Source organism: Vipera ursinii (genome assembly GCF_947247035.1).
Source record: "Vipera ursinii genome assembly, chromosome: 3".
Classification (NCBI taxonomy): domain Eukaryota; kingdom Metazoa; phylum Chordata; class Lepidosauria; order Squamata; family Viperidae; genus Vipera; species Vipera ursinii.
The window spans coordinates 74,130,354-74,143,419 of record NC_139516.1 but is presented as its reverse complement, the minus strand read 5'-3'; the positions used below and the strand labels follow the sequence as shown (position 1 = coordinate 74,143,419).

The window sequence follows — 13,066 nt, the reverse complement described above, 5'->3', positions numbered from 1 at the left end:
TAACCCACTGAGCCACCGCGTCCCTTATATATATATATATATATATATATATATATATATATATATATATATATATATATATATATGTATACATACATACATATGGTACATACATACATACACACACACACACACACACACACACACACACACACACACACATATATATGTAACTTTTTTGGCTTGCTAACAAAGAATAAAGGGAGACTTGCCCCGTGTCTGGGACTAAGCAAGTGTATTCTGAATGCTTAACATTTAACACACACACACACACACATATAAAAGATAACACTAGCTTTACTAATAATATTTTATTGAGATTTAATTTATTGAGATTTTTATACCGCCCTTCTCCCAAAGGGACTCAGGGCGGTTCACAGGGCATAAATATAAACACCAATACAAACATTAAAAAATAATTAAATTAATGCCCAAGTTAAAACCAGAATACTAAAACAAACCAATAAAAAACCCAAGTACCCCCATCAGGCCAGACCCGCTAGTTCAAATAAATGGGTCTTCAACCCGCGACGGAAGGATCGGAGGTCTGATGCCATCCGGAGCTCGACCGGCAGTTGATTCCATAACGCCGGAGCACCCACAGAGAAGGCCCTCCCCCTGGGGGCCACCAGTCCACATTCCTTGACAGGAGGCACCCTGAGGAGGCCCTCTCTGTGGGCGCGCACAGGGCGGAGGGGAGTCGACGCCGGCAGCAGGTGGTCCTCGAGGTATCGCGGACCCATGCCATGTAGGGACTTAAAGATCATAACCAAAACCTTGAACCTTAATAATATGGCCAAATTCTAGGTTGCAGTGCTTAAAATGTGACATCAAATACTGTATCCCTAATTAACTATATAACACACATAAACTGTATAACATATATCACTAATTGTAATACAGGTAGTGCTTAACTTACAACAGTGACTGTTTTAAGTGACTGTCTAAAATTATAACGTCACTGAAAAAAGTGACTTAGGACTATTTTTTCAGACTTACAACCCGTTGCAGGATCCCCATGGTCATGTGATCAAATCTCAGACACTTGGCAACTGACTCACCTTTATGATGGTTGCAGTGTCCTGGGGTTATGTTATCAGCTTTTGCAACCTTCTGACAAGCAAAGTCAATGGGGAAGTCAGATTCACTTAAGAAGTGTTACTAACTTAACAACTGCAGTGATTTACTTAGCAACTGTGGCAAGAAAGGTCATAAAATGGGTGTCACAAACGGTAGCGTCGGTATCCACTCCTGTGGCGGCGGCAGCTCCACCAGGATGAGATGATGTGGGAGGGAGGCGGCAACTGGCCCCTGCCTCTGCCGGTGAGCCTTGAACCGTGGAGGACCTACAGCAGCGGCGGCGCCCACTTCTGCAGTGAGAAGGGCCGGGAGGGAGGCGGCAAGCCAGCATGGAGCTTTCCTCCCCTCCCTTGTGTGTCGGGCCCACGGGGCTTGACAATGGGGCAGAACTAACTTAACAAATGTCTCACTTAGCAACATCAATGTTGTGCTCAATTATGGTTGTAATGAAGTATGCAAAGTATGTCCTCTAAGGCCATTCCCACCCCCAATGCCAGGAATCCTTCATTTTGGAAACGTTTGTAAGTATATAATGGAGCAGAAAGAATGGAGATGAAATCTGCTGAATGCTGAGCAGCCTGATTGTCAATCGTGCTTTAAAATTCCATTTAAATTAGGCCACATCAAAATCAAGTAGATTTATTTCTTCCATCTGTACACAACAGGAAGCTTCCCCTCCCCTCTTTTTTAAGCAGAAAGTAGGAAAAGAAGCAAAAGCTATCTTTCTGGTCTCTGCCTTGCTGATTTGAATATCTGCAGGCAAACAATCTAAAAAGAGTAGAACAAAATATGACTGATAAAAGACTTTCAGGGGTATGAAATCCTTTTATAAGCAAGACTTTCTTTCATCAACTTCGCCCCTTCCTACAACCATCCCTTGATGATATGATAGGAGGCAACATTTTATTTATTTAATCAATTTATATAGCAGCCCCTCTTTAGATTAGCAATGTGGATTTAAAAAGTCATATATAATATACAATAATTTTTGAACTGTTAGTAGACGTGATGCTCAGATTTAGAGTAGTTTTTCCATCCTATAAATGTATCCCAGAAGGAAGATTAGCATCAATCACATGATTATTGAAGAGGCAGATAGCTTCAGGTTATCACTGAATCCTATCAACCAATGTAATGGTCTAAGAAGAAAAAGCAATCAGAGAAAAGAAGGAAAACGCAATGAGAGAGGAAAAGAGGGAAAATAAGGGAGGAATGTGCTATGCAGATGAAGATGTGCAGGCTCCCAAGAAAGAAATGTGGTTTGCCTTTAAAAGTGTCCATGTAGTTTTTTATGCAATATCAAACCTGGACGAAATTTGATTTTTTTAGCTCAAATAAATAGCATTGAATTTCAATAAAGCTACCAGCAGTTACCTCCGGTAAATATGCTCCATCTTCCATCTAAAAGGTACCCCCATCCTTAAAAAGTGAAAACAGCGCAGTGGAGCAATAGACAGCACATGTTTCTAACATATTTGGTGGTGTAGTAGAGCAAAAATGTGTCTAGTCAAGTATGCAGTAATGACTACTAGCACCAATTTCTCAGTAGCTGGCCTTCAGATATACAGCCTTCAACCTAACTGCAAATATATAGCTATTCTAATCTGAAGCCACTCGTTGCTTTTTCTTTCAAAAACCTGTCTATTTCTTTCTTAAGGGCACCTTGTGCAGGGACGCTTCAATCCAGCAGTAACACTGAAATATTCTCTGCAAACATGTTTCAACTGCCATTTAAGAAGGCAGCTTAAGAGGTAGTCCTCAACCTTCAACCATTCAAACTTAAGTACCCAAAAAAGGTACTTACAATTCAAGTTTTGATGGCTGCTGGGCAACTGGCCTGCATTTACAGCTGTTTTCTGTACATGATCATGATTTATAATGTTTTTTTCCCCAAAAATGGGTTTACTTCCCCATAGCAAACAGTGGGTTTTTTCAACATCTATAGTGTTCTCTTAACAACTGCAGATTTGCTTAATGACTATTGCCAAAAAATTGTCATCAAATTGGGTGGGTCACATGCTGACCCAGTTTACAACCAACACAACTTGATACCATAAGGAAGGCATGTCAAACTGCCGGCCCACGGGCCGGATGCATCATACTGAAAACGCACCCACCCCATTGCCAGCAATGGGGAAAAAGTCACGATACGTCACGCGACGTCGCGAGTTTGACATGCCTGCCATAAGGTGCAGGCTTCATCATGACCGTAAGACGAGGACTATCTGAATTCCCCCTGGCAGACATGATACAATTCAGAAATCAACTTACAGCAGCTTTGATCAGATTTTCCGTCAAGAAGCAATGCTACTTTGGAAGAAAGAATCCATGTCTTTGGATACAAGCCCAAAGGCATTTTGTACGGAAACATATAACATTGCTTTAAATTTTGATTTATCATGTTTATTTGACTTAGTTTGATAATTAAATGTGAAAAAGGGTTTTCCAATCATGAATTGAAAGTTGCTTAACTAAAACATTCAAAATGCTTTGGTTAAGAACAATGTTCAAGCAATTCAAAAGCCTAATTGGAAATTGCCCTGTAGGAAACTGTAAATACTTTGTGTCACATAGATCGGGGTCCCCCAAACCCTGGTCCACAAGTACCAGGCCACAGCATGCCAGCAACCAGTCCGCACAAACAAGCAAAGCCCCATCCGTGGGATGCTGGTAGCACACAAAACCACGCACCCTCCGGTTTGCGGAAAAAACTCTCTCTATGGAACCGGTCCCTGGTGCCCAAAAGGTTGGAGACCTCTGACATAGATGGCAACACATAGCCAGTCTTGGCTAATTTAGAGAGCTAAGCAGAGCATCTCATGTTAGAACTTCAAAGGAGACCATTCGCAAGTTCATGGATACACATACTGCCAAGAAAACTGCCTGGATATTTACAGCGTATGTAAACCACCAGGAGCCAAATTTAAACGAAAAACAAACATTCAAAAAATTCTGAATGTTTCCCAACATGACAGTTCAAAAAATACAGACTTATTTTGCACGGTTTAAAATGGAATAAAAACATAGGGCAATGGAAATTGGCAGTAGTAAAATTAATACTGACAAAGTGCTCTGGATCATGTATCTGTGGAATCCACTCATCTCTTTTCAGTAAATCTTACAGTAATTGCTTTCAGATTCAGTAATAGTCCTAACATTATTTTAACAGTTCAGAATCAGAGAGAAAAAAAACCTTGCTTTAAATTGCTTGGCTACTGTATTCCAAGAATGATTAGCTATTTGAGATATTTAGTTTAACATGCCTCTCCAGTTTGCCAGTTGTGTTCCTGACTGATACAATTCTGAAACTGCCCAACTAATATATATTATTACGCATGTATTATTATTATTAATTTAGAAAACATAAAAACTTCCCAATATATTTATGTCAATCAAGACAACATATGTTCAATTAAATTCAAGGTTAACTAGGAAAAAATGTAAATATGTAAACATCATTAGAAGATTAAAAACATTACATAATTTTCTATCCAATCATGTAAACACTTCCTTAACCAAAAAAGTAAGAAACAAGAAAAGTCAGTGGAAAAGAAAATCTTGGAGAGGAAGTAAAAAAATCCTCAAGAGGTAAAATACTGACATCCTGAAAGTGACTGTGATAAGTCCTTTCTATTGTTCCAGCCAATTGTGCCTCATCTAAGGCCACAAGGAAGTCCATAAGAAATATAAGGAGACAGCAGAATTATCTAAGACAGGGTGTCAAACTGGTGGCCCGCAGGCCAGATACGTCACGTGCCATACCCACCCCGGCTCTGCAAAGGCAAAAAACATCGCGATACATCACGATATGTCATGTGACGCGATTGAGTTTGACACCTGTGATCTAAGAGAAGTATCTTCAATCCTAGTTTTATTATATTCACTTCCAAGATACTACATTAAATGCAATATGGACAGAACAATATACGGTCTTTGTTACCTTTGTATCTTACTTAACATATCTGAGAGGCTACTATAATTCTGTCATATATATTCAAGTAACTGCTAGCAAATGATAAAACAATACCCACTGCATGAGCTTATCTAATACATTTCAAGAACTCCAAGTGGGAGTTCTATTAGATGGGAAAATAAATTAAGCTCAATGAATACTACGTTTAAAATTCACACTAACACATGGGGACAGTCTGACAAGGTTAAACAATTATGGAACTACAGAGAAACATCAATTATGAAGTTAAAATTGGATTCACCCTATACTTATAATTCAGAGTCTTGAAAGGACATGTTCTTACTAATTAGCATGGGTTATACAATATAATAAATAAGGTTCTACTGCAATGCAACTTGAAAATATATCAACATAATTTCTGCCACCATTTTGGCTGATTACTTAGAGCAGGGGTGTCAAACTCAATTTCATTGAGGGCCGCATCAGCATTGCGGTTGCCCTCAGGGGGCCGGGTGGGTATGGCCAGGGTGGGCGTGGCCTGCTGGGTGGGCGTGGCTAGAGTGCATATGGCCTACTGGGTGGGCATGGCCAGCTCTACATCGTTCGCATCAAGGGTGCCTATGGGGGCCTGGGGGGACAGATCTGAGGGTCTCTGGCAGAAGGAGGGTCTCTGGACAGGGGCCAAGTCAGTGGGGGCCATTCGCACACTGTTTCCAGGATGGCTTCGTGGGCCACATGAAACCACTTCGCGGGCCAGATCCGGCCCCCGGGCCTTGTGTTTGACATGTCTGACTTAGAGGAATAGAAATGTTACAAATGTACAAATTTATTATATGTAGGCCTTTCAATAACTGACCTCAGAGATCCTTGACCAATTAAACTTAGGAAATTTTTGTACTCTGCACAGTGGTCAATGTACAATGCTAGAACTGTCATAAAGTGAGAATTATTATGACTTGCTATCAAATAATATGCAAAACGAGAAAGTAAAATTTAGCTTTTATAGCATGATGGTGACATATGTATTTAATGTGATAGCAACTACTTATAACCATTATTTTTATACTTGTGTATTCTAAAACTATCATTTTTGTTTAGTTTTCTACACAAAAAAAAATAATGGTTTATTACTAACATTCAGATATAGCCAGTGCTTTTTTTGTAAAAGAAAAAGGTGCCGGAACTCACACGTCATACAACCCGCCTTGCCTACCCTACAAGGCTCCATCTAAAAAAGGTGCTGGAACTCCATTCTGGGCCTTCTATGAGAAAAAAAGCCCTGGATATATCTCTATAAATTATCATTTGGCCTTACATAAGTCAGTCTTAGGCTTCTCAATTCCTTTTCCTCTATTCAATATTCAACCCTTTTCTCTCAAAGCTTTACTGGAAATGTGTATTATTTTAAACTATTTGCAGTTTATGTGTCACCCCAAACCCAATATGCATACTCAACAATGCTCACTCAATGAAGTTTACTATAAACTGTGATTTATGAAATCGGTTTGCTTCAATAAATTGTATTTATTCATTAAAACATCAGAATGTGTATGAATTCAAAATGCTAAACCAGGGGTCTTCAAACTTGGCCCTTTTATGACTCATGGACTTCAACTCCCAGAATTCCTCAGCCAGGCATGCTGGCTGAGGAATTCTGGGAGTTGAAGTCCATGAGTCATAAAAGGGCCGAGTTTGAAGACCCCTGTGCTAAACCATAATTTTGTATTATGTTCAAAGTAAGCCCTGAACTGTTCTGATAGATGAAAATGCAAACGATCTGCGAGCTCCAGCAATGAAACTTTAAATCTAAACTTTTAAATATGAAGATTAAACTAATGACAACAGTACAGCAACTGAAATTAGCCTTAGAACTGAAGAAGCTTCTTGGATGAGAAGCGAAATGTTTTCAAGATAAAACCAAGAAAGTCCAGTTGCCTTTTGTAAAAAGCATCTTTGAGGCAACCATAACCTGGATGACTGAGATAACTGAAACTGAAGATACTAAGGATAGCTTTTCTCTTTTACAATCCACTAAGGAACCAGCAGTCAAGAAATACAGGTGAAACTCGAAAAATTAGAATATCGTGCAAAAGTTCATTTATTTCAGTAATGCAACTTAAAAGGGGAAACTAATATATGAGATAGACTCATTACATGCAAAGCAAGATAGTTCAAGGCGTGACTTGTCATAATTGTGATGATTATGGCGTACAGCTCATGAAAACCCCAAATCCACAATCTCAGTAAATTAGAATATTGTGAAAAGGTGCAATATTCTAGGCTCAAAGTGTCCCACTCTAATCAGCTAATTAAGCCATAACACCTGCAAAGGGTTCCTGAGCCTTTAAATGGTCTCTCAGTCTGGTTCAGTAGGAATCACAATCATGGGGAAGACTGCTGACCTGACAGTTGTGCAGAAAACCATCATTGACAGCCTCCATAAGAAGGGAAAGCCTCAAAAGGTAATTGCAAAAGAAGTTGGATGTTCCCAAAGTGCTGTATCAAAGCACATTAATAGAAAGCTATGTGGAAGGGGAAAGTGTGGAAGAAAAAGGTGCACAAGCAGCAGGGATGACCGCAGCCTGGAGAGGATTGTCAAGAAAAGGCCATTCAAAAGTGTTGGGGACTTTCACAAGGAGTGGACTGAGGCTGGAGTCAGTGCATCAAGAGCCACCACACAGAGACGGATCCTGGACATGGGCTTCAAATGTCGTATTCCTCTTTTCAAGCCGCTCCTGAACAACAAACAACGTCAGAAGCGTCTTACCTGGGCTAAAGAAAAACAGACCTGGTCTGTTGCTCAGTGGTCCAAAGTCCTCTTTTCTGATGAGAGCAACTTTTGCATCTCATTTGGAAACCAAGGACACAGAGTCTGGACGAAGAATGGAGAGGCACACACTGCAAGATGCTTGAAGTCCAGTGTGAAGTTTCCACAGTCTGTGTTGATTTGGGGAGCCATGTCATCTGCTGGTGTTGGTCCACTGTGCTTCATTAAGTCCAGGGTCAACGCAGCCGTCTACCAGGAGATTTTGGAGCACTTCATGCTTCCTTCCGCAGATGAGCTTTATGGAAATGCTGACTTCATTTTCCAGCAGGACTTGGCACCTGCCCACATTGTCAAAAGCACCAAAACCTGGTTCAATGACCGTGGGATTACTGTGCTTGATTGGCCAGCAAACTCGCCTGACCTGAACCCCATAGAGAATCTATGGGGCATTGCCAAGAGAAAGATGAGAGACATGAGACCGAACAATGCAGAAGAGCTGAAGGCCGCTATTGAAGCATCCTGGTCTTCCATAACACCTCAGCAGTGCCACAGGCTGATAGTTTCCATGCCATGCCGCATTGAGGCAGTAATTGCTGCAAAAGGGGCCCAAACCAAGTACTGAGTACATATGCATGCTTATACTTTTCAGAGGTCTGATATTGTTCTATGTACACTCCTTGTTTTATTGATTGCATGTAATATTCTAATTTTCTGAGATTGTGGATTTGGGGTTTTCATGAGCTGTACGCCATAATCATCACAATTATGACAAATCATGGCTTGAACTATCTTGCTTTGCATGTAATGAGTCTATCTCATATATTAGTTTCCCCTTTTAAGTTGCATTACTGAAATAAATGAACTTTTGCACGATATTCTAATTTTTCGAGTTTCACCTGTATGCCACTACCTAGTATTTGGTAGGTTAGCTATGAAGGCTTCCAAAAACTATTCAGGTACTCTGAGGTGCATATATGTACAAAGATCTGAATTGCACGGGCAGTGGTTTGTATGTGATACTCTGTGTAAGCAAAAGTTGGACTTTGGAAAAGCAATATGGAAGAGTAATTATGTTTTTGAACTTTGGTGTTGGAGAAGACTCCTGGGAATACATGGGTAATACAAACAAATGGGTCATAGAGCAAATCAATCAAAGTTTTCATCTGAGGCACAGATAATGCAGCTCAAATTATCACACTTTCAACACATTTACACAGTCTTTGTTTTGTTTCTTGATTATATTGGAGTAGAATTTTGGGGAACTGGATAAATTCATAGTCTTATCTTCCATCATTGTCTTCTAGTCATGATCGTTTTTAACTCCATCACGTAACAGAACAAAATAGGATTCAGTAACTGTGGCAGAGACACATGAGCCAAAAGACATTACTGTTTTGATGAGTCTCACAGTGATTTGGATTAGATTGGATATAAGCTTTTCACTGTGAGGAAAAAAGAAATTATAGTCCAGATAGAAAACTCGACTATGTTGGAAAATAGGTTTAGATATCAACTGAATAACTGAAGTTTACTATAATCAACTAACTTTTACCAGTAAGAGAATAGAATTCTTTATTGGCCAAGTGTGGTTGGACACACAAGGAATTTGTCTAATAAAGTTTGAAATAGTTTCCAGAAATGAATCTGCTTATGTTCCCATGAATAAATTCAGCAAGATCATGTTTGTATGTATTATGCCTTAAAGTATCACATACCTCACTTCAGCTAAAAAAAAAAAGGAAAATTACCTAGAGTTTAATGAGAATGATTACTAGGTACTCAGCAATAACAATTATATAGGAACAATAGGAAAGCAAATATTTAAAATATATTTACTACTGGATGTAGAACTTTAAAAATACTTTGTGCTGAAATGGAGCACATAGACTACTTTATATCTATTTTATTTATTTAATTTTTTTGGTATCCAGCCTTTTATTATTTTTACCAATAACACAAGACATTAAACATCTCCAATATACCTTCCTCCTGCTATTTTTCCCACAACAACAACCCTGAGAAGTAGGTTGCGCTAAGAAAGAGTGATTGGCCCAAACCCGCCCAGCAGCTTTCCTGGCTACAGCAAAACTTGAACTCACAGTGTCCGGCTTTCTTCTAGGCTGGTGCCTTAACCATTAGATCAAATAGGCTATGTGCACAACTAATGTATAGTATAAGGGATGCGGTGGCTCAGTGGGTTAGGACGCTGAGCTTGTCGATCGGAAGGTCGGCAGTTTGGCAGGTCGAATCCCAAGTGCCGCATAACAGAGTGAGTGCCTGTTACTCGTCCCAGCTTCTGCCAACCTAGCAGTTCGAAAGCACATAAAAATGCAAGTAGAAAAATAGGGACCACTCCGGTGGGAAGGTAACAGCGTTCCGTGCGCCTTTGGCGTCTAGTCATGCCAGCCACATGACCACGGAGATGTCCTCGGACAAGCGCTGGCTCTTCGGCTTTGAAACGAAGATGAGCACCGGCCCCTAGAGTCGGAAACGACTAGCACGCATGTGCGGGGGAACCTTTACCTTTAATGTATAGTATAGAAATATGTGTATAAATATATACTGTACATGTAATACATTTTATTCTCAAATAGTTTCTATGCATTGACTCCTCAAACTATAGTGCTTTCTTCCCTAATGGTTTGGATACTGACAGTTTCTTAAATGCTAAAGAAATGAAAATTGCTTAGAGGGTTAGATAAAACCAAATCCACGTTTTTCACAAGATATCCATGGTTCAAGAAAACATATCTAAATGTATTTTCTTGAGCAGCAATTTTCATTCAACAGAAATCACTAACAGCTGTATTTTAGACATTTGAATGTAAAGTTAATAAAGGAAACCAGAAATTTCTTGTCTTCCAGTACACTTTGAATCCCCGAAATAAACATTGTCACTTTCATATTGTCAATCGGTTAATAATTCTTACATTCTGCCTTCGCAATAATTTGTACTCTTTTCAGTCTTTTATATTACATCTTGAAATATTTATGGCTCTTTTTAATATAAAACCCTAGTAAGACTACACCTGGAATACTGCAGCCAATTTTGGTTGCCTAATCACAAAAAAGATGCTGAGAGTTTGGAAAAAAAATCAGAGAAGAGCAACTAAGATGACCAAAGACCTGGAGACTAAAACATACGAAGAATGGCTACGGGACTTAGATTTGACTGGTGTAAAGAAAAGAAGAAATAGGGGAGACATGTAGCAGTGTTCCAGTATCTGAGGGGCTGCCACAAGACAAAGAGGGAAGATGAAAGGATGAGAAACAATGGTTGGAAACTGAATAATGAGAGAAGCAACCTGGAATTAAGGAGAAACTTCCTGACAGTGAGGACAATCAACCAGTGGAACAGCTTACCCCCAGAAATCGTGGGCGCTCCATCACTGGAGATTTTTTAAGAAGAGACTGGACATTCACCTGCCTGTGATGGTATAGGTTCTCCTGCTTTTCTATTCTTAAAATTATGTTTTTGGTTTTGAATCTCTATGCACCACCCAGAGTTTTTGTCATTAGTTTGATAGTAATATAAATGATTTAAATAAATGAATGAATAAATAGTTCTTCACAATTTGTTTAGTTTGAATGATAGCATTTGATGACTGCAATTGATCTGAATGAAATTTACTTTCATATGCTGAAAACAGCTTAGTTGCATTCTTTTCTGGTAAAAAAAACACCTTTGTGCTATAATGCTGCTGCTAAAAGAAAGTTAAAAAAAATCCTACAGGAACATTTGACATTCATTAAAAATATATACAAATATTTTAGGAATTAGATTCACATCACCATGAAGAATCTTTCTTGCTATTTGAATATCAGATTAACCATAAACTTAGTTCTTAAAACAGCTTATCAATTTATCTTTTATGCCAATTTTATCTATTCTGAAAGGAAGAACCAATTTAGGTATATGCAATAGTCAAGCTTGTGAATGCTTTACAATTAACTCAAGGTGTCTCCAAAACAAAGAAATAATAATTAATAATAATAATAACAACAACAACAACAACAACAATTTAAATATGGCGAGGATTGATTACAAGAAAGCATTTGACTCATTACCCCACAGTTGGATTAATGCGTGTTTGGAAAACTTTGGAATCAGCAAAAACATCTGTACATTTTTGAAAGCAAATATGCAAAAATGGAAAACAGTTCTAACAGCAAATGGGGAGAACATTGGTGAAATCAACATCAGACAAGGAATCTTCCAAGGGGACTCACTTTCACCACTACTGTTCAACATCGCATTAATTCCATTGACAATAATATTACAAAACACAAAACTGGGATACCACATATTAAGCCAGCATGGCAAGATAAACCATCTACTATACATGGATGACTTAAAACTGTATGAGAAAAGCCACACTGAACTTGAATCAATACTCAACACAGTTCAACTGTTTAGCAGCAACATCAGAATGGACTTTGGACTTGGAAAATGTGCTATATTATCCACGCAGCAAGGAAAAATGGGAAAAATAGAAGGAATAGAACTGGGAAACGGAAGTATTATGAAAGCACTAGCAAAGGATGACGGTTACAAATACCTAGGCATATTGGAAGCAGATAACATCTTGAATGGAAAAGTCAAAGAGTCAACACAAAATACATCAGGAGAGTCCGCAAAATACTAAAATTAAAGCTGAATGCTGGAAATATAATTAAAGCCATTAATACATGAGCAGTCCCAGTGATACGTTACCCAGCTGGAATTATCAAATGGACTTTGGCTGAATTGGAACACCTAGACCAGAAAACACATAAACCTTTGAACATGCACCACGCTCTACAGCCACGAAGTGACATCGACAGGTTGTACCTGCCAAGAAGAAAAAGGGGGCAGAAGGCTACTGCAAATCCACCAAACTATAGAAGAAGAAAAACGAAGTTTGAATGACTATGTGAATCAAAGAACAGAAAAATTGCTGCAGGCTGTGAAAACAGAGAGCATTATAAAAATAACAGAAACAAAGGCAGAATATAAGGAAAAATGGCTAGATGACAGATTAAATAGATGGAAAACCAAAGCTTTGCACGGACAGCATTTGAAAAACATTGAAGGAAAATGTGACAACAACTTGACATGGGCATGGCTTAAGATGGGAACCATCAAGAAACGGAAGGCTTAAAACTGGCTGCTCAAGAACAAGCACTACATGAAAGCAAAGATACAAAAATCTACTGACAATCCAAATTGCCGACTTTGCAATGACAAAGTTGACACTGTTTCACATTTAATATGTGAGGGCAGCAAAATTGCGCAAACTGATTACAAAGCTAGACACGACTGAGTT

General features: G+C 38.9%; 1 protein-coding gene across 1 annotated transcript in view; it reads right to left on the bottom strand.

The window, feature by feature from the left end:
* Positions 1-13,066, bottom strand: part of ST6GALNAC5 (ST6 N-acetylgalactosaminide alpha-2,6-sialyltransferase 5) — a gene marked incomplete at its 5' end in the record, with an annotated part of 77,214 nt that overhangs the window by 24,650 nt on the left and 39,498 nt on the right. The window lies entirely within an intron of this gene.